General features: G+C 45.6%; 1 protein-coding gene across 4 annotated transcripts in view; it reads right to left on the reverse strand.

The window, feature by feature from the left end:
- The window catches only part of CHD5 (chromodomain helicase DNA binding protein 5), a 981,350-nt gene that overhangs the window by 288,828 nt on the left and 669,974 nt on the right, over positions 1-22,548 (reverse strand). The gene's annotated exons all lie outside the window — the stretch shown is intronic.

The raw sequence follows: 22,548 nt of genomic DNA on the forward strand, positions 1-22,548 counted from the left end.
TCGCCAACTTGTCCTCCCACTCAGTACTTTCTTGCTCCATTGTTTACGCATCCCACAAGCGGTACCAATGCACACCCCCTCACAACAGCCTTCAGTGCTTCCCATTCTGTACCTCTAGAATCCATAGTGGACCAATTTAGGTCCAAATAGTCTTTGATGGGCAACGCCACCTTATCACGACACCCATCATCTTCCAGAAAGCCCACAGGCATCCTCCAACTACGTGTGAGCTCAGTATTATCGGGTCCCCACTGCAGCTGCATCAACACAGGTGCATGATCAGATAGGAACCATGCCCAGGCGACTAACGTGCAAAATCTGTGAGGAGTTCAGGCCACCCAAGAGAAACCGATCAAGCCTACTATGTGTGTTGTGTGTCTTAGAGTAACATGTATACTGCATGCCATCCGGATATAGTACCCTTCATGCCTCCCATAGCCCTTAATTGTGCATTACCTCAGCGAGGGATCTTGTCATCAGTAGTTTGGTCCCCAATCTGGGCGGGAGATGATCCTTTTCGCCATCCAGGATACAGTTATAATCACCTGCCCAAATAAGAGGCGCATCCATCCCATCCCCTATAATTTCAGGGATACCTTCATAAAAGGCGTGCTCATCCTCATTAGGTGCAGAAATATTCAGTATGGTAAGGGGCTCGCCGTCTATCGTTCCTTACACAAGCACATATCTCCCCTCACCATCCACCTCACTATATACATGAGTGAAGGGGACCCCAGGGCGATCCATATGGTCACACCTCTCGCGTAAGAGGAGAAAAGATGAGGAGAACATCTGACCCTGCCATTTCTTTGCCAATTTTGAGTTTCCTCCTCAGTCTTATGCGTTTCCTGGAGACAGGCGATATGAAACTTATGACGCTTCAAAAAGGAATGCACCCTATACCGTGTAGTGTAATTCTTCAGCCCCCTGACGTTCCACGTCAGTATATTAATCTGCCACCCCATACCAAAAAGGTTTTCCCCTTCGTCTGCAGCTCCACTATGGAACCCTCCGCTACCTTGACCTTCTCAGAGACCTTCCTGAGATCCGCCCACAGGAGATTGACCTCCACCGCCATCATCTCTATTTTCTCCTCAAGGGCCACCCTGGAGCCCTGTATAGCTGCAAGAAGTTCCACCCGCAAAGGTTCACCAGTGGTCCCGGGTGCACTCATGGCATCCTCAGGTCCCCCAGATCGTGTCTGGTGCTGCAGCAGCGGTACCAGTGTGGTGTATTGTTCAATGGTATTCCCCTGCGATGTTGCCAACTGTCGGTGCCGTCCCATACCACAGCTGGCAAGAGACCACGCGGCGTCCGCACCACAAGTAACCCAGACGGGGAGCAGAAGCGCTTGACAAATGCAGCACCTCTCGAAGAAGCCGGAGCAGTCACTAGGCTGTGCACCACGCCAGCCGCAAGGCGTTTTTATTGTAGACTAGCAGCCCTGGGGTCAGTATGTTTGTTCTTCCCCTGGAGTCCCAAGCTGCAAATTCCATACGACTGTACCAGACAGGCCCACCACTGGGCTACAGGCGCTTCACTGGCGAGCCAACTCACCACCCTAGAGTCCGCAGCCCATCCATGCAGGTAGCATCACAGTTTGTCCATGAGCTACAAGCTGTTCCTTCACTGCCCCCACTCAGCCGATCTAGAGTTTGGCACCAGGCCCCCTCTCCTCACCGTGCACCAGGACTGACAGGTGGGCCCAGCCAGGGCCCTCCGCAGGCGCTCAAATGCACAGACCCACTCCAATGCTGGGCCGTAGCACCTCAGCAACCGGATCTGCCCACGTCGCGGCACCGCGATCCCACCAGGCCAGTCGATCCAGGATTCCTCCAATAGAGGGGGCGATCACTCCCCCCACTATGCCAGTCTGAGCACGGTATGCCAGACGGGGCCGCCATGAGCACGCCTCCTTCTCCCACGGCCCAGCAATTTCTGGCCGATCCGCTCGGCCCAGGAGCCGTGGACCAGAGCCACCAAACCAGGCACCAAGGGCATCCGCAAGGTCTGGGCACCTTCCCCTGCCGTGGGGGGGGGAACCTACGATCATGGTCACCCCTGGATATAATGTAGGATTAGGCCGGGGAGCACAAGCTCCCCGAGAACACGTCCCACGGCCATAGTGCTTGGCCACACCCTGTGCGCGAGATTCTAGCATAGGTTTTATACTGGAAAGGCACCCTTCCAGTGCAAAATAATATGCCTAGACACTTCTAAAACTGTTCCTACTTTGTATGTGTGCTGCACAGTGCAGAACGCATGCAAAGTAGGAAAACAAGGGATAACTTACAACATTTCTCCTTTTAATGCCTTGATTTAAAAGGCGTTATTTTATTACGCAAAACCCTGTCTCACATTTTTTTGTAGATATGGTTTAGCATAAAAAATGGTGGGTAGTTGCATGGGGACACTCATGTAACATTCCCTTGTTGCTAAGTGATGCAAATCAGTGCTTCATACTGCTTTGCATTACTTTTGGTTAATCTCCAGTGCAAAACAAGTTTTGCACTGGAAAGGAACTAATTGAAAAAATATTTTGCGCTGGTTTGCATCACTTTTATGACGCAAAGCCAGTGCAAAATGTCAGTAAATCACCCGTAAGTGTTTTCTTTTTAGAAGGTAGAAGAAAAATGGGATTTGGGCTTTCTGAGAAAGCAGACAAAAGTCTATAAATCTCTTCTGTGGTTATACACAATTCTCCCTTCGGGCATTACAAACTGTGGGTTTGTTGTGCTCAGCTGACTCTGTGCCTCCAGGCACCTAATTCTTATCAGTTTGTTGAACAGTTTTAAAACATGAAACAGTGTTCTAAATTTTTTTATTCAGAACTCCCACAGTGTCTTCTAAAAAAGTGTCAGGTATGGTCGATGATAGATGTTTTGCCTAAATTGGAGTTCATTGGGAAGCAGTAGCTTTCAGTTTCCCCATGGTCACGGAACACCAGACCAAGAGATCTGGCCAAGTCCAGTCTCTTCTGGGCTTTAAGGGACTGCAGACAGGCATGCCCTTGGCTTGGGTATCGCCTGAGCACAGCGAGGGCACATACGATGTTCATTCTTTGCCATAGGAATAGAATGCACTCATATAGAGCTCAAAATTCAAGTGCATTAAAGTTGCCTTTGCATGAAGCAACAGAGCTCTTTCAGGTCTCCAGAATTTCTGGTCTTCTTCTTCAAACAGTAGCAAACTCTCTCCTGTTTTCCGGCCTCCTTCACACAGCAGCAGTAAGTGTGCCCTGAGATATGGGAATAGGAATTCACTTATATAAACCCTGAATGGGGAGTACCTTAAAGCACTAGGAACTGGGGAAATGAAGTTCCTCACTGCAAGATAACATAACAAAATCTTTCCCCCTTTCCAATCTCCACCTTAAATATATATGTTAATGTTAGTTTATGATGAAAAGAGTAATTACTGTGACTTTTATTGTGCCCAGGAAGCAGTTTTTATCCAGCTATTTAAAACGCTCTTTTATCTGTTCTAATTCTGGTTTAGGATGATGGCAGCTCTTATTGGTCCCATCTCTAAATTTCTTGCATGTTGTGAAAGGAGGCAAATATATACACGGCTAATACTAATTATTAGTAAATAAAGGTTCTTTCAGTCCCATGTACTAGTCTTTAGGTACATGTGCCAAGGAGAATGTCATCACTCACATTGAAGAGAACCAATGACATAAGTAGACTATACATTGCCCCATGTTGTATGCTTTGGTGGACTTTATCAAAATGTGAATGAGACTTGAACAGAGAATGAAAACATCTGACCAAAAGCTCCTGTATATATTTACATGTGTATATATTTTAATATGATTGTTTGGGAAAGCATGAGGCTCATGAAACAGCTTAAGCACGAAGTATGGCCTTTCGTTAACCCGCAGTAAGCCAAGATGTTACTAGATGCCCTTCTTCAGGCAGATCTAAGTACCTTGAAAATCTTTCACAAAACTGCGAAGCTGGATCAGAACCAAGTGCTTGAAAAGTGTTTCGTAAAAGTGCAGTAGCACAAGATGTCCCCCTCAAGTCTGATACAGGTGCTTGAAGAGTGTTTCACAAAGCTGCAGTATTGTATAGCGTTGTATGAAGTTAGTAGATGCCCTCTCAAGTTATAAGTAAGTGCTTGAAAAGTATTTCACAAAGTGGCAGAAGAGCAAGCTTTCAATAAATGTCCTTCTCAAGTCAGATGCAGGCACCTGAAAAGTCTTTCACACTGTTGCAGTCTTGCAAGCTGTTACTAGGGGTCTCTTCGATGATGTAGATATAAGTGAAAAAGAAGTCTTTCACAAAGCAGTAGTACCAAAAAGTGTAGCAAGATGCAAAACCTTGAAAAGTTTTTCACAAAGCTAAAGTAGTGTAAGCTCTTATTAATGTCCTTCTTGATCCAAATGAAAATGCTTGAAAAATCTTTTGCAAACTGCAGTACCATGAATACTAGATGCCCCCTTTGAGTCAGATACAGGTGCTTGAAAATCCTGAAGCAAGGCTACAGAACTGCAAGTCATTATGGGTTGTCCCCCTTGAGTCAAGTGCAAATGTTTGAAAACTCTTTCGAAAAGCTGCAATAGTACAAGTTGTCAGTAGGTGTCTCTTTTTCAAGTCAGATGCAAGCACTTACATGTGTTTTTACAAGAAAGTCACTGCTAGCATATGATGTGATAATAGTCACTGTAGCTTTCGACCTATGTCTTGGATGTTATGGAAGATGGTGAAAGCACCCTAGCATACATCAGTATTTTCTATTTTCAGTCACAGGTAAATTGAAAGTCCCTTAATTATTTATGATATTGTGTTCATAAATGACATAAGTGAAGATGTCAAAAGCAGTATAGCTGATTGTCTTGAGTTACACACAAACCCATTGTATACCAGGCTCCAGTTCTTTAGGTTGCTCCAAGATTCTCCATAGGAGTCGACCACTGAGAGGGTGGGGATTAATCACATAAATTTAAATGGTCCCCTTTGTTCCTCTATTGATGTGTGTTTTTGGTTTTCTAAAGGCTAAATAAGTATGCCAATGCTGCCTTTTGATGATAAGTCATTTTTGTGGCATGTCTTATATAATACAGAAGTTTCTCCTTTTAAAGCTAGCAACGGGTATGAAAGTGGGATCCACAGACTATTGAGTACACTCCTGGTTCTGTGGATACTGCAGTCAAAGGACTATCCTGCTGCCAGAGAACTGCCCTACTTTCTGAGGCCTGTCCTGCTGTTTCATCCCAGGCTACCTGAGTGACTGCAAGGGCAAGTTAGCTGGCCTCCTATTCTGAGCTACAGGACACAACAAGCTCCAGAGGCCTCAGCTCAACTGCCCAGCTGACCTTAGTTGAGCTCCGAGAAGGAAATGCAAAATCCTGAATTTTGGGCACCTTGTGACAGCAAACAGGCCCTGCCATGCCTACATCTAGCTGCCCACACTGACCGCCAGCACATAGCTCTGGAGAAACCAACTCTTTGACCTACTGTGACCACCAGCGATTACCGGCCATATGAGATGTACAAATGACAGACCTCTGTGAAAGCCATAGCAAAGCTCCAGCAATGACTGTTGGCGATGCCCAACAAGAACTTCATGCTACCTGCCATGACTGTCTATGAATCCTGACCTGCTCTAGCAATACAGTGACAGCAATCCACAGCGCTCTCCCTGCTCCTCAAAGTTTCCTCCACCGCGAATTAGACTCTTTGTGCTGAAGTTTAGAAGGTAATATTTATGAACTTGTAACTTTGCCCGGTCTTGCACGAGCAAATAGCCACAAGTGGCATTTTGTGGTTTTAGGTGCTATACTTACCTTAAATCTTTTAAATTGCATATCTCTGGTTCTACTGATTGGATTTTTGTAGTTTTGGTGTCAAATGATTTATTACATTTTACTCTATAAGCTACCAGAAGGTTAATTTGGTGAGTTTTGTGGTTCGCCCTGACAATTTCTTATAGTAGGTATTAGCAGTCACCAGTAAATGCAAAGTGCCTGTAGATCTGGAGGCTATTTTTAGGTCTGGTCTTTGAGACAGGTTTATTGGTCTCACCAGACTATGTTTTTCTAAAGCACGATTAAGTTATATACATACATAGAGGTGCTTCTGGTCAGAAGGCTCAATCCATTGGTTATTTGAAAAGTCATTAAGATTTTGCTTTCACCAGTATAGCATACAGCACGGGGTAATCAGTCAGCCAACTTTACCCTTTGGCTTTCTTCAATTTGAGTGACTGAACAAAGCTGTGCACATTTTTTTATTTTAACATTAAATACTAGGTATTTATTTTGCTTCCTTTTTGGATGCCCAGTTTATTGGCAGACATGTTGGATGGCGGGTGCTGTATTTTCTTTTTCCCCCTATTTATTATGTGCGTATTCTTGTAATACTTTTGTTCTTTCAAAAAATTAACAATTTCAACAGCGTTCCAAGGCCAGACCTATTGTCTTTGCCAGTGTTTGTTTTAGTGGCTGTGTACCTGAGCGCAAAAACAGTGCCATCACTCAGAGTGAACAGAGCCAATGCTTAAAGTGCCCTGAACAATTACCTCATGCTGTATGCTGTGGTCGGCGGATTATAAGTGTGAACGACACTTGACTATGGACAATAAACCAATGAAAAAAGTGGCCTAACTGAAAGCCTAGCCATACGAGACAAAAACAGGTTTACGTAAGAGTATTGTAAGCAATCATAGGTATACACTTCAGAGATCTTGGCACACCATCTTATAAGGTGTCTTATTTAGTGAGGGTTTGTGTGGCTGCTTCTGTGGTGCAAAGTGACACAACGTGACGACAGTGAGGAGAGAGCGAGTCAAGCCTGGCACTGGGTTTGTGTGTTGGAATTTTGGGAGATGTTGTTCAGGAAAAAGCTTACTACACTTGGTGGAAGTGTTTCCTCATATTAATGGACAGCCATAGACAAATAAAACTTGTGGACTGTGAGGAGTGCAACTGAGTGCAAGTGAGAGGTGTTCCAAAACTGCATCACCATTACCTGAGTTGGCTCTTCGTCCTAACAAAGTACTGTAGGCCTTGCCATATGCTGAGGTTCTCATGGCGTGACAGGACCATGGAAGGTTTTGAGCACTAATTTTGATCCTTAAATGTGTCATCAAAGTTAGGGCCAGTTGATGGGCAAATTGACAAGTGGCCATCCATTAATAGAACTGATCATCAAGACATTCTAGACTCCTGTCTGCATCCTGAATCTTTACAGGTTCTGTCTCTTTCTTGCCCATTATAGCTGATTTATGCTCAGTGTTTTTAGTTTCGACTAACTGAATACATGCATGTTTTGTGTCTAGTACAAAACAAGCATCACATACCAATGCAACAAGCTAGTGTCTCCAAACCACTGTTAATATTAGGAAGTTAGACCTGAAATCCTTGGGTAGGTACTCCTCCAAACTTTTGGTCTTCACGCCTTCTATCTTGCTGGATTTGTTTTTGTTGGCTTTGGGACTCTGTGCCTTTTAACAATGCTAACCAGTGCCAAAGTGCTGTGCTGTCTTCTTCAAACATGGCAACATTGGCTTATGCATAATTGGCATATTTAATTTACTTGCATGTTCCTGATAAAGTGATACTTTCTGTACCAGGGTCTGAAAATTAAGTGCTACTAGCTGACCTACAGCACTTATTGTGCCACCAACCGGAGGCTCGCCTGCGTCGCAGGCCCCTTGTTGGCCCCTCGTGGGCCAGTGAAAGAGCTGTGGTTTCCCCCCCCACCTTGGAGGGCCAGTATAGGCCTGGGGGGGGACCCGAAGAGATTGCGGGCCCCAGGAGGGGCCCATCACCAAATGCAGGGGGTGCATGGTGCCCCCCTATGCTGTTTTTGAGGACTTTGGCCCCCTAATGAGAGCCGGTTGAGGCCTGGGGGGGCCCCAGTTAATCACGGGCCCCTGGGGGGGTCCGTCAGTTGCACAGAGGAGGTGCGTTACCAAGCGGAGGGGGTGCGTGGTGCCCCCTCTCCCCCTATGCTATTTTTTAGGGCTTTGGCACCCTAATGAGAGCCGGTTGAGGCCTGGGAGGGGGAGCTGCAGGGGCCCATCAATAGCACAGAAGAGGTGCGTGCCGCCCTCTTCTGCCTCAGAGTAGCAGAGGCCCCCGTTTGGCGCAGAGGAACGCCAGGGGCCCCCACGGTTTCGTTCTCCAGACACTGGAAGTGCCTTCATCATCAAACCTGTACCAGGCCTGCCACTGCAATCTTTAGTGCAGTTTTAAACTGCCATTTTGACCTGGCAAAATAAACCTTTTGCCAAGTCTGAATCTTAATTTTAATACTTATAAGTCACCTCTAAGGTGGACCTAAAGACTCATAGGGTAGGGTGCATTGCATTTAAAAAGTAGCACATCTGTACTTAAGTTTTACATGTCCTGGTAGTGAAAAACTCCTAAAGTTGTTTTACACTATTGAAAGGCCTATCCATCGCTTTGGCTAACACTGGCTTACCTTTTTACATTTAATAAGTGCTACTTTAGGATTGGGAGCTGAAAGAGATATGCCGTTTAGACTAAAATGAATTATAATTTAAAATCCTCTTCACTGGTATAATTGGATTGTGTTGGACTTTTTTCCTTATGCAGGGTCATCGTCAGTCTTTTTGCCTCCTGCCTCCTATTTTTCCTGACACCTTGCTGTTGGCTCTAAGACCCTGAGCACTTTATTACTGCTGACCAGTGCTAAAGTGCAGGTGCTCTCCCATCTAAAGTTGGTATGATTGGCTTATACCTAATTGGCATATTTAATTTACTTGTAAGTCCCTTGTACAGTGGTATCTCTATACCCAGGGCCTGTAAATTAAATACTACTAGTGAGCCTGCAGCGCTGCTTGCGCCACCCACTGAAGAAGACTTTCAAACCTGTCTCAGGCCTGCTAACACAGGGCCTGTGTGTGCAGTTTTCTGCCACAGGGACCTGGCATCTAAACTTACTTGCCAGGCCCAGAACTCCCCTTTTACTACATGTAAGTCACCCCTAAGGTGCGCCCTAGCTAGCCCTATGGGCAGGGTGCCATGTATGTAGAAGGCAGGACATGTGCCAGGTTGCGTGGCCTCTCCTGATAGTGACAAACAGCCTAACTCGGTGTCTCACTGCTGCGAGTGCTGCCTTCTCATAGGATTGCATTAGAAAAGCCCTGCCTTATGTGTAAGGGGTATTGTCTGATTTATGAGGGGTAGCGTAGGCGTGTTTGGTATGGTTGTGATGGTGATAATAAATGCTGCTTACTGGTGTAGGTGTATTTTTTATTACTATGACAGAAATGCCAGTTCTAGAAAGTGTGCATTTCTCTGTGCTTATGACTCTGGTGTTTTGCAGCTTGACTCCAATCCACGTCTGGGCAGAGTGACAGTTGGGGCTTTGTGTATACTTTTCAGACGGCCTGTACACAGGGAGCGTGGAGGTGTCACAGAGGCGCATCTTCATACTGAAAAGTCTTCCTCAGCTGAGAGAAGGGAGAGGTGGGGCACACCTACATTTGTAAAGGCTGTGCCCTGGCATCACACAATAGGGTCGTTTACCCCCCACTGATGTTTGGAGCCTGTCCTGGAGGAGAGACGGGGCACTCCCAGAACCAGTTGTAACTGGTTGGAGCCTCCTCTCCCTACCATTGTAAAACACTGTAAGGACTGAGTATAAGTACAGGGGAATTTTCCCCACAATTTGGAGACCTTGAAACATCTTGGAACTGGACACAGAAATGCTGGAGGGACTCACCAGGGACCGCCATGGACTGCTGCTGCTGTGCTGACCTGTGACCTGCGTGGTCACTGTAAAGGACTTGCCACTTGCTGCATCCTCTTTGTGCTGGCCTGTTGCTGGGCCCATTCACCTGTCGGCCTTTTTCTGAAACTCTGCTCCCCAGGGGCAGGGTGCTGTGGCCCCTGACCCCTGCAACCTTATGAAGCATGAGGAGTGCTTCATCACTCAACAAAAGCTAGGGCTCTGGGAAGCGCTTCATCTTTCCTTCGTTCTGCGCTTTGGAGAAGCGCTCTCCACCTGTGGGGGGCATCACAGTCATAACCTGGGCTTAGTTTTATGCCCAAGCACTTTGAAAAGCACGTTGTGGTGCCTGGAATCACCGCCGCAGCCCGGGGAGTCTTTTCGATCCAAGCGCGAGTGAAGCGCGGTTTGCATTGCCCCCGGGGCACAAAGGAAATCTCTTTGTGAAGACAAGAGCAAGCGTGCTCCTATTGGTGCCCCCTGGGCAAGGTCCGCTCCGTAGAGTGCCCCCGGGGCACCAGAAGACCCTGTTTCACCGGAAGCAGGAAGGAGAGGAGGATGCCTCTCCTTAGCCTGCCGAGCCCCGGACTACAGGTGGGGCGCAGCCTCACCGGAGGCTCGCCTGCACCGCAGGCCCCTTGTTGGCCCCTCATGGGCCAGTGAAAGAGCTGTGGTTCCCCCCGCCTTGGAGGGCCAGTGCAGGCCTGGGGGGGACCCCAAGAGATTGCAGGCCCCTGGAGGGGCCCGTTACCAAGCAGAGGGGGTGCGTGGTGCCCCCTCTCCCCCTATGCTATTTTTGAGGACTTTTGCACCCTAATGAGAGCCGGTTGAGGCCTGGGGGGCCCCTGGAGGGGCCCATCAATAGCACAGAGGAGGTGCGTGCCGCCCTCTTCTGCCTCAGAGTAGCAGAGGCCCCCGTTTGGCGCAGAGGAGCGTCGGGTGCCCCCACGCTTTCGTTCTCCAGGCACTGAAAGTGCCTTCATCATCAAACCAGGTACTCTTTCTAAAGGAACAATATATATATTCTAAGTTCTTCCCACAGACTCTGCTAATTTATATATTGCCTACCTGTTTTTTTTTATGTTTTATATATGTATGCAAATTTTCCTATTATGGGCATACCATACTAATATGTTTTTAAGACTTGCCATATGGTTTATAATGTTCCTACTATGGGCGTTTATGATATTCTTATGACAAGTGCTTCGGTGTACTAACGTGTTTCCTGACTACTGCTTATTTTGCAGAATACTGAGTAACCTGTGTGTTATATGTGACTTCTGCTAGTTTGCAGAGTAACTAATGTGTAACGTTCTGAAAACTGTTCAGGTAGCAGGATACTACTGATATGTGATGTTTGGTCTAATAATTGCATTGTGTAAAATACAGTATATTTTCATATAACTTGGGGTTGTGTTTCCTTTGTGGTGGGGATAGTGCGTCACGTGTGTTGTGTGTGTTGTGCAACCGCTTTACACATTGCCTCTGGGATGGGCCTGACTGCTTGTGCCAAGCTACAAGAGGGGGTGAGCAGGGGTTATCTTGGACGTGTAACTACCTTGCCCTGAATAGAGTGGATAGGTTCTGCCTGGCTGAGGTGCATACCCTAGCCAACCAGAAACCCCATTTCAAACAGATTGTAAGTCACAATTCTGAAAATACCACTTTTAGAAAGTTACATTTTTTTGACCCAGTCATTTGTGCCTACTGCCTTTGTCCTAGGTCACATGACTGTGAATGGCTTTTGCTGTTGAGCTTTGTGTGTTTCTCTCAGACGGTAACACAAAGGGGGACTAGGGGCCATATCTTCGAAGCAATTTTGCAGTCGTAAATGGCCTGATTTCCCAAATCAGACCATTTGCGACTGCAAAAATGCTTGTCCAAATGTATAAAGACCCAAACTGCGATTGTTCAGAATCGCAGTTTGGGTGTGGAAATCGCTATTTGGTAGGGGAGTGTTTAGGGCGTCCATTTCAAATAGTGAGTTCCTGTGTCAAGGTTTTGCAAGCAAAATGTAGCCGCAAAACCTTGATATTTTACCACCAGTACAAAGTTGGTAGTGCAGTCGCAAATTGGAAGGGGTCCCCATCGGAGCCCTTTAAGAGCTTGCATTGGTCTCAAGGACCACTGCCTACTATTAAAAAATGAAACTTCAAAGTTTCATTGTTTACTTTTTAAACACATCCCATTTTCCTTTCAGGAAAACAGGCTGTGTTTAAAAAAAATATTGCTTTATTTAAAAGCAGTCACTGATTTGGTGGCCTGCTCATCCCAGCCGACTAACATCCCTGTGATGGCAACGATTCCTGATGGGTTGCAATTTGTGATCTTCCTAATTAATGTTCATGAGGTAGGTTGATTTGCGACTAAAGGTGGGTGGAACTTACTGAGTTTTACTCTGTGGAATTCCACAGATTTCCCTAAAAACTCTGTGAGAATCCTTGGAGTTCTGCCCACTCCTAGAACAGGCACAATTTGCCCTAATGTTCTTTCTATGTTGAGTTTAAAACAGGCATTTAAAAGTACAGGCACAATTGAATGAATTGAAGTGCAGCTTTGGGAATCAAAACCACATCATATTTGCCGTCGCAGGTTCACTCCCACTCCCACAGTCTGTCTAACCTTCAGACAGGGCATGAAATCCAAGGAAGTGATCAAGCATGCATACAATTAATAAATGTTCAGTTGTAGGTGGCTATTATACAAAGTTTTTGCACCCTGAGGTTTGTCTTCCCAAAACGGCATCGAAATCACAACCTCCATATTTTTTTAAGTCTGCAGTGTGTACACATTTAGATGTCTTTTGCTGGTGGTTTGTATTGAGATCATTGTTACAAAAAACAAGTATAAAAGCTGCGCTCTCCATTCTTACTTCATTCTTCTGCCATCATTCTCCCAACCCTGCCTTTTATTATGCAGAACCAGGCCTGACAAACATTTTAAAGCGGCACCACACCGGGAGGCCGAGACATGCTGTTGTTCAGTTGCAAAGCCTGAGTTTATCAATTGAAGGGTTTTGCAAATGAACACACATTTGTCTGCTATTAGCCAGCTCAGAAGTTGAGTTTTCCAAAGACACCGGCTACTGTTCTAGGAACATTGGTGTTGGAGATCGTTGCTGCTATGAAGACACACGTGCAAAATAAAACCTGGTGAATTCAGCTCCAGATTATATGTGATGTGCAAACAATACACCGATGGCGAGCAGTGATGACGTCTTAAGGCCCTCAAAGAACCCTATATTGGCTATGTTTCCAAGGGAAACTTGGGGACAGCCAACCATGGGAGGTCTGCCCCTGGGTTTGTTTGGGGAATGGAGCAGCCCAGCACTGCCACCTTGGGATCCTGGGCTCTACTAGGCTATTTTTGGGCTGGCACATATATAGTTTGCCATTTTGGGGGTCAGCCACAATGAGGATCAGGAGGGGGAGGAGGAAGCAAGGTGGGCCCAAGGGGCACAGAGGAGGGGGTATACTTTCATGGCTCTTCAGTTCATATGTTGCAGGATCAGCAGGCAACACAGGCATCCTCACAGGAACGAATACAGAACGCTAGATTGAACCAGATGGCGAAGAGGAGGGCTCCAGTATGGGCACTGATTCTGATGCCAGGTAAGACCGGTGCGGAGGCGCCCACAAGGACGGTCATGGTTTCAAGTGAGTTGGATACGACAGAGTGGAATGAAGGAAAATTGAGATTGCGAACTGGAAGGTATGTGATGGACCCTGGGGTAGGCATGGAAGCGCAAGGGACTCAGGAGGCGGAAAAAGGGATTAAGGTTCAAGAAAATAACCTGTACTGTGGAACAATGATGGGAAAGACAGAGGTGGCAGACAAGGGGACGAAAAAGACATCGCAAAATAATCCTGACGCGAAAGGGGCTGAGACGGCAGGAGGGCAAGAACAAAAGGGTGAACTGGTAGCACCAAACGGAAAGCAAAGAGCTCAAGGTTAAAAAGCTGCCATATATGGGGGTATATAGGCCTCTGGGAACACACCTCATGCAAGAAACAAAAGAGAAAATTTGGAACGGAGAGTATGTGGAGATGCTGAAACTTCTCCACAGGGAATTGAGGGCAAAGGAAGGATCAAAGGAAGAAGAATTTGAATTGGCTGAGCGGCAGAAGGTCCCATTGACGATTGAGAATTGGACAGCGACCTTTCTGATTTCTGCAAGCGTATATTGCAAAAAACACAGAGAGAGGTGTGTGACAATCTTTAAATATATGGACACAATTAGAAAAGCTCAGATTAACCATGGGGCTTACGCCTGAGCTCAATATGACGACGAGTTTCGTTTGTGAATGGTGGTGGACCTTGACATTCAGTGGGGAAGGTTGACTTGGAGTTGTGGCACCACACAATGGGTCCGGCTAAGTTTGGGAAAACCATTTTCACCACCAGCAGGTTTCCCATTTTATATCGGCCGTTTCACGGATGCCCCACTCGGGGAGGGATGGGGAGCACAGCAAAAGAGCAGGCTGGACAGGGGAAGCTTGTTGGGAATTTAATAAAGGCATCTGCATGAGGGAATACTGCAAGTTTCGACACAAATGCTCTAAGTGCATGGGTAGCCATGCCTTGGTGCACTGCTATGGCGTTGGGGGACAATCATCCATAGCAGCGAGAAACTGGGCACCGACAGGGTTCAGTCATTCATCAACAGGCTCAGGAACACTCAGGCTTCGACGGAGGTCGCGGAGGACAGGGGACTGCGTGAAAAAGTGCATTCGCCCATTAAATTGGACAGATTGAATCCTGGCTACCTCATTATGACAGGACTGAGGGCAGTAGGATTCTGGAGGAGGTGTTCACTTTGGGTTTTTGCTTGGGGTATGAGGTGCCCTGAACAAGGAGGTGGGCTAATAATTTGAAGTCAGTGGCCCCTTGAAGGCAGTTGTATGGGACAAGCTATTAAAAAAGGTCAGGGAGGGGAGGATGGCGGGCCCATTTGATAATTGGCCTATGCCACACTTGATAGTTTCTCCCATAGGTGTGGTACCTAAAAAAGAGAAAGGACAATTACGTTTGATTCAACATCTTTCGTGGGTCGAAGGGCAATCAGTCAATGATTATATTGTGGAGGAGCTATCTTTGGTCAACTATTCTTCTGTTGATGAGGCATTGACCATGGTGGAGATAGTGGGAAGGGGAGCCTTGATGGTTAAAAGTGACTGCCTTTCGACTCTTGCCAGTGCATACTGAAGATTTTCAGCTGCTCGGTATACAATTTGATGGTCAGTGGTCTCTAGATAAGGCTCTTCCGATGGGATCCTCAATATCTTGTGCTTTGTTTGAGCATTTTAGCACATTCCTGCAGTGGACTTTTACATGGGCTACAGGACAGGCACAGGTAACACACTATTTGGATGACTTTTTCTTCTTGGGAAGTTGGGAATGACAGAGTGGAAGGACATGTTGGTTAACTTTCAAGACATCATGGGAGATCTGTGGGTCCCGTTAGCACCAGGGAAGACAGTAGGACTCAGCATGGTGCTTTCCTTCCTGGGCATTGAGATTGATTCAGGGGCCATGGAAGCTCGTTTACCGATGGAGAAAAAACTGACAAGGCAGTTGTTACTGGCCTCCATGTTGAGCGAAGACAAGGTGACAGTTAAGGAGGTTTAAATACTTCTAGGGCACCTCACCTTTGCATGCCGGGTGGTTAGAGCTGCGAGGACTTTCTGTAGAAGGCTGGGCTTGGCATTATCAAGCAAGGCCTTGCCACATCACCATATTCGACTGTCAGCCGGAACTTGGGAGGATTTACGCAAGTGTACTCTGATGCAGCTGAGGGAACTGGTTTTGGGCTCTATTGGCAGGGTGAATAGTGTGCAGAGGAGTGGCCCACAGCATGTAAGCGAGGGGGAGGAGCATTCCCTTTTTGAAATTCTTTCCCCAGGTCATAGTAGTGACATTGTGGGGACAACGGCTGGCACATAACATGATATTGTTTCATATTGACAACATGGCAGTTGTATAAGTAGTCAATAAACAATAGGCCAGGGATCCACAGGTGTTGAAATTAATGAGGATCTTTGTGTGGCAATGCCTAAAGTATGACATTACATTTAGGTCTTGTCACATAGCAGGTGTGGACAATGACATTGTGAATGCTTTGTCTTGTTCCTAGTGGTGAGAGGTTCCATGGGTTGTATACGACCACCGAGAAGGTCAGGAACATTATACCACTCGAGCTGTGGACAGCTGGTGACAGAGAATACTATAACTGGTCCTAGATTCCTTGGCAGGGTCAACAAGACAAGCTTACAGTCAGGCTTGGCAGGAGTTTTTGGAGCGTGGGGCTCAATGAATGGGGATCGGGGTGCGGGGCAGAACGGAAGGTGTAGTTCAGTTTATTTTGACACTAATTGAAAAGAAACAGTCTCGGTTGGGAAACTGGCTGGAATTGCATTTATGGGCAAGCTACTTTGGGGATTTGTTCCATCAGCCTGTGACCATGGAACGTGAATATTGGAGAGATGGGCTTGGGGACGGGGGGCTCAAGGTCCAAACCATTGACGTGGAGGTTATTTTGTTCAGTGCTGAGATTTTTATCTGCGACGTGTCAAGGGGAAGATGAGATGATCTTATTTTCCACATTGATGGTGTGGATTTTTTTTGGTGCTTTTCAGGTGTCAGCATTGTTGGGCAATGTTAGACTTTTTATCCTTGGCGTGGTCTCCCTTAACTTTTCGCCTCTGTTCCCCAGGTTGTTGATGTGTGCTGGACTCTGATTTTGCTGTTTTTGTTACTCTGGGCACTTTACCACTGCTAACCAGTGCTAAAGTGCAAGTGCTCCTTTACAAAATGTGTATGTAATTGGTTTATCCATGATTGGCATATTTGGTTTACTAGTAAGTCCCTAGTAAAGTGCACTAGAGGTGCCAGGGCCTGTAAATCAAATGCTACTAGTGGGCCTGCAGCACTGGTTGTGCCACCCACATAAGTAGCTCTGTAATCATGTCTCAGATCTGCCACTGCAGTGTCTGTGTGTTCAGTTTTAACTGTAAATTCGACTTCGCAAGTGTAACCACTTGCCATGCCTAAACCTTCCCTTTTCTTACACGTGAGACACCCCTAAGGAAGGCCCTAGGTAGCCCCAAGGGCAGGGTGCAGTGTATGGTTAAGGTAGGACATATAGTAATGTGCTTTATATGTCCTGACAGTGAAATATGGCTACATTCGTTTTTCACTGTTGCAAGGCCTGTCCCTCTCATAGGATAACATGGGAGCTACCTTTAAATCTGATTAAAGTGTAGATTCCATTTGGGAGCGGATGGACATGTGGAGTTTGGGGTCTCTGAGCTCACAATTCAAAAATACGTCTTTTAGTAAAGTTGATTTTAAGATTGTGTGTTTGAATATGCCGCTTTTAGAAAGTGAGTATTTTCTTGCCTATACCATTTCTGTAACTCTGCCTGTTTGTGGATTCCCTGTCTGGGTCAGTTTGACAGTTGGGCTGGTTGCACCTCACACTAGACAGTGACCCAAAGGGAGCTGGGGTGTAGTTTGCATTTCTTAATGAGCCATCTGTGCTAGGAGGGAGGGAAGGAGTGGCCACTCACACCTGAAAGGGCTGTGCCTGCCCTCACACAATGCAGTCTCCAACCCCCCTGGTGAGTGTCTGGGGCCTGGCCTGGGCAAGGCGGGATTTCACATTTAAAAGAGACTTTGCTTTGAAGTAGGCCTACTTCAAAGGATAAAATGGTATAAGAAGGGCACCCCAAACCACAGACTTTAGAACACTTCTGGAAACCAAGAGCAACCTCTGCCTGGAGAAGAGCTGGCAAGCTGAGGAAGAAGAGCTGTCCTGCCTGTGACTGTGCTTTGTGGAGCTATCCTGCAGTAGATGCTTCTGCCAGAGTAAGAGGGCAAAGACTGGACTTTGTGTGCCTTTCTTCTTGAGAAGAAATCTCCACAGGCTTGATTTAGAGCTTGCCTCCTGTTGTTTGAAGTCTCAGGGACAGCAAAGACTTCTCTCTGCCAGCACCTGGAGTCTCTGGAGAGACTCCTACTCTGCCCTGTGGTGCCCATCCAGTTCCTGGGACCCTGAAAGGAGAAGCTGGCAGCCTAAGTGGAAGAAATCCACGAACAGAACACTGTGCGGGGAAAAGATAGACGCAACTCCGATCTGCGGCTGAAGAAACGACACGCCGCTGGCTTCGCGACTGAAAATCGATGCTCGTCTGCAACGCGACCAAAGAATCTATGCACAGAGCTGAAGAAACGACGCGCAGCATCGCTGACGGAGGCTGGGAGATCGCAAACCCGCGCAGCATGGTTTTTGGATCATAGTGCAGCTTGATCTCCGACGCAAACATCGCTGGGCGTGTAAAAACAATGCAAGGCCTGCCCGGATCCGAGAGTGCTGACCGGATTGACGCATCGCTCTCCTGCGGAGAGATGAAACGACACACCCCAACCCAACGAAAGGAGAAACAACGCAAGGTTTCGCTCGTGAGTGAAATCGATGCATCGCAAGCCCTTTCTGATGCACTCTCCCCGTGCGGGGTTATTTTTGATGCACCAAAGGTACATTTTCAAGCTAACAGTGTTAGTGTGTGTTTTAAACTACATAAAGACTCTTTTTGCTTTTTAATTGATAACTTGACTTGTGTATTGTGGATTTTTGTTGTTTTGGTCTTGTTTTGCTTAGATAAATATTTTCTATTTTTTCTAAACCTGTGTTGAGTCATTTTGTAGTTTTTTTTATTAAGTTACTGTGTGTGTTGGTACAAATACTTTACACCTAGCACTCTGAAGTTAAGCCTACTGCTCTGCCAAGCTACCAAGGGGGTAAGCAGGTGTTAGCTGACGGTGATTCTCTTTTACCCTGACTAGAGTGAGGGTCCTTGCTTGAACAGGGGGTAACCTGACTGTCAACCAAAGACCCCATTTCTAACAGGCAATAAGACGAACAAAGTAATAAGGTGGTATGAGGTGTCTTGGAGGGGAGAAGGGGTGAGGGTACGGTTCCGTAGGTCCAAGACTGATCCGAAGGGACAGGGCAAAGAAGTAGTATTTAACTCATACCTAGCAGAAGCAGTGTGCCCAGTAAGGTGTGCCCACCAGCTCAGAGCAAGGAGGGCAGCAGTGGAGGGTGAAGTTTTCTTGCATCTGTCTCGTAGCACAGTAACAACGTATCAACTGTTAACTGTTTTAAGGAAGGGACTGACGAACATCCGGTGGAGGCAACATGCTATGGCACGCATTCACTCAGGATCGGGGTAGCAACAGAAGTGACTCAGAGGTGGAGTAGGAGGGAGAGTGGGAACATTCAGATGTTAGGGAGGTGGACATTCGACCGCTTTCAGCGTTATGTATGGAGAGATGAGGAATGTCATAGAGGAGGGTTGGCTTACATTTATTATTGTGTTTTTCAAGTGTTGTGCAGGAGTTAAGCAGCAAGAAAAGGCAAATTATGTGGCATAATGCAGTAACACTGTTTGGGCATTGGTTGCACCTCATTAGTACCCTTTTAGTACCCACATATAGCAATAAGCAACAAAAAGGTCCAGCTTTGCAAAGGGCCTTTCACTGCGTGGCAATAAGTGTTGCTAAATTTTTTAGGAACTTTTGAACCATTTGAGCTAGAAACTATTTTTTTGTTAAAATATACAGATTATGCAACAGATGATGGATTATGTGGCAAATGTGGCAAATCTATGACAATGCAAAAATCACTGTGGCCGCACAATCACATAATTAAAGTGGCCTTGGTTATAGATACCTTCTCAAAAAAACGAAATCTGGGTAGTACCAGCATCTTAACAAGTGCAATTCTGCCAAAAAGTGACAATCACAATCCAATGGCAAGCACCTTAGCATAGCCAAAATTCCAGAGAAAACTGATGCAACTTAATTCCACAGTCACCACAGTCACCACAACAATGGCTGAGACCAGTAGCTAGTTATGCTCTTCAAATCTTGTATATATATATATATGTGTGTGCATGTGTGTGTGTGTGTGTATATATATATATATATATATAAATATATATATATATATAAATAACTGCCATACTATATATATATATCTGGTGGTGTACTATGGTAATCAGAGACTTGTCATGTTCCACAGAAGTGGAATAACCCAGAAACTCAGTCCTCCCTGAAATTGCCCAACAGGTGAGCTCAAAGACGTTAGAGCAACCACAAACAAAAATCAAGATGTCTGTACTGTAAATTGTCTGAGGAATCGTCTGTCAGTTGTTGAGAAAAGAGGAACGTTGGGAACATGAGCTAAAAATGGACTTAAGGCAGGGGTGCAGCTTGGTCAGTAAGATTGGGAGGTGTGAGTGTCAAATTTTCTGACAATCAGGCTAGCATATAATGTTTAAATACATTATACGTCAAGTAGGGTGCATGAGTGGGGCCTAAGGGCCAGTGGAACGGGAAAGGAATGTGGTAGGTTGGGGCACTAAGAGAGAAAACACAATATTCTATAAAATAATATTTTTTATGACTTTCCACAGAGTGCGTGATTCTGTCTGTGTGTATGTAAAAATACCTACTGAAATCTGACTGATATCTCACAATACCTGACTGAAAGCACCGGTAACCCACCAATTTATTTAAAAAAAATACATGTAACACCTGATGACGCAGAAAAAGAGGGTCCAACATATATCATGTAACCAAAATCGTATAATGTAGTGTGATTTTAGTAAAGAAAATAACGTACGAGGGAAATTGTGCCCTCGGAGTAGTTCGCCATCATTATAAACGAGCTTTATTAATCATGAAGAATTGAAAAATGTAGTAATCCGTCATAATTGCAAATGTATGCCATGATTTCTTATTGAAACTGTTTTATACTTAGCTTAAATTTAGTAGAGGCTTTGGCCTAGTTGCCTGGTCTCAAATTCTAACTGCGTGGCTTTTCCTTGAACTAATGAAACATATATTCCTGCTTAAAGTTGTATTTTTCCAGTAGAGATGACTAATACACTTATCTCCAAGGTTTCGTACTAGGCCGGTTTCATCCCCTTTGAAGCAAGGTCAGTCTTTGCAGGTGCGGACAATGAGGGTACAGATACTAAAATAATTGGCAAACTATGTTACAACTTGTGTTCCAAGGCTCCAAGGACAATGTATGCATAAATGAGTACTAGTAGAAAGACATTTTTCATTGGTCAAATTGAAGCAACCCTATGAACCCTCCAATGGAAGACCCTGCAGAATTTGGAATGTTTCTTACTTAAACCCACTGGACAAAGAGAAGTCAGACATTTTCCTTGATGCCAATTTGAAGCCAGATGCCAGACTCCATTTTGGACGACACCCTGATGCCCTTTTTCTCTATTCCAGAGAAAGAGACTTTAAGAATTCTCACCCTAGAGACTTTAACTTTGATTTGCCCCGTCTTGCCCATGCAATAACTTTGCCCCATTCTCCTTGCCGCTGCAAGGAAGTTTACCCTTAACTTTGCCCCTTTGAAACCTGCCCCATGCTGATCGACCCGGTACCTGAGGGTTGAAGACTTTTCTTGAATGCTGATTGTATTTGGTAAATACGAAAGGATCATTGTATTATGCATTGTGTTTTTCCTTTTAGGTATCAACTGCTATTTTGATAGGGCCCAGGCTAGAAGTTTTCCAAATTTGTGTTGACTAAATTCATTTTGCATGAAGCCCCACATGCTAATGCTAATTAGAGGTTAGTCGAGGTATTCATTCGATGCACCATGCTAATTTGAAATCTTGTTATGCTGACCAATGTATGAAATTAGTCAAATACAGTTACTCATATTAGCGATTTGCATTGCCATAACTGAATGTATCATAATTCAGATTTTGCATAGATTGCGTTTCTTCCGCTGTTATGGACAGCTAGTAATGTTCGTATACATATATCATTTGGTTTTGAGACTTATATACATCGTGCTAGCTTTGTTAATATAGGGAAATAAATTCACTAACTTTTAATAAACTGGTGTGGTTATTCATGACTGAAAGGTCATGGTGCGCCGAAATATCAACTGTTATTGATTACTGATGTGCTGTTTTGATCTATTAATTGAGTATTGGATACTGATCACAACAGTTATTGATTATTGGTCTAAGTGACCCGACTATTCTAGGATGAGGAGAGCCCGACTCGGCTAAAAGGTTCACCGACCTCCAACGTGTCCAGGTACAGGTAATTTATAAGGGCTGGACGCGTTAACACACCCAAAAACCTCCCCTCCCACCCCTGAAGTTACGCCCCTAACTAAAGGCAGTGAAAGACAAGAAGGAAAAGAGGGCCATTCTCATGAAGGCAAAAATGGCGTACCAATAGAAACAACTGTAGGAGAAGTAGAAAGCCAAAGATAGCGGATAGTCTTTACTCCAGAGAGTAACAACTGGGAAACAGTGCACGGTGAATATGGGCATTCCTTCATATTAACAACTGGAACTGCGCCAAAAGAAGTGCTTCAATTTTTCAGTTTGCGATCATTTGAGATGTCCTCTGTGAGACTGAAGGCAGACGCGTGAGAGAGACACTACCACCCAGCAAAAGCTTTTGGCCCAAGAAGACAGCCCTGCTCTGACCCCGAGTGAATGACAACATGGCTGACCTCTCTTTGGGAAATGCCACAGAGCAGCCATCTCCCTGTCCTGGAGCCATGGATGTGGTGTAGAGGCAGATTAGGTATTTGGAAGCTAAGTAAGGAATCATGGTAACTCTTGCTTGTTGGCAGGTTCTGACATGGATTTTCAAAGCTTATGAGAAGACTAACAAGAATGAGGTAACTGGGCACAGATAAAATGCAAAGCATGCAGTGCTTTGAGGATAAGTTGATGAGTAAAAACGGAGCTCACCGTTTGGCAACATGACTGTCAATGTCATCGAGCAC

The sequence above is a fragment of the Pleurodeles waltl genome, chromosome 6, assembly GCF_031143425.1.
Source record: "Pleurodeles waltl isolate 20211129_DDA chromosome 6, aPleWal1.hap1.20221129, whole genome shotgun sequence".
NCBI lineage: Eukaryota > Metazoa > Chordata > Amphibia > Caudata > Salamandridae > Pleurodeles > Pleurodeles waltl.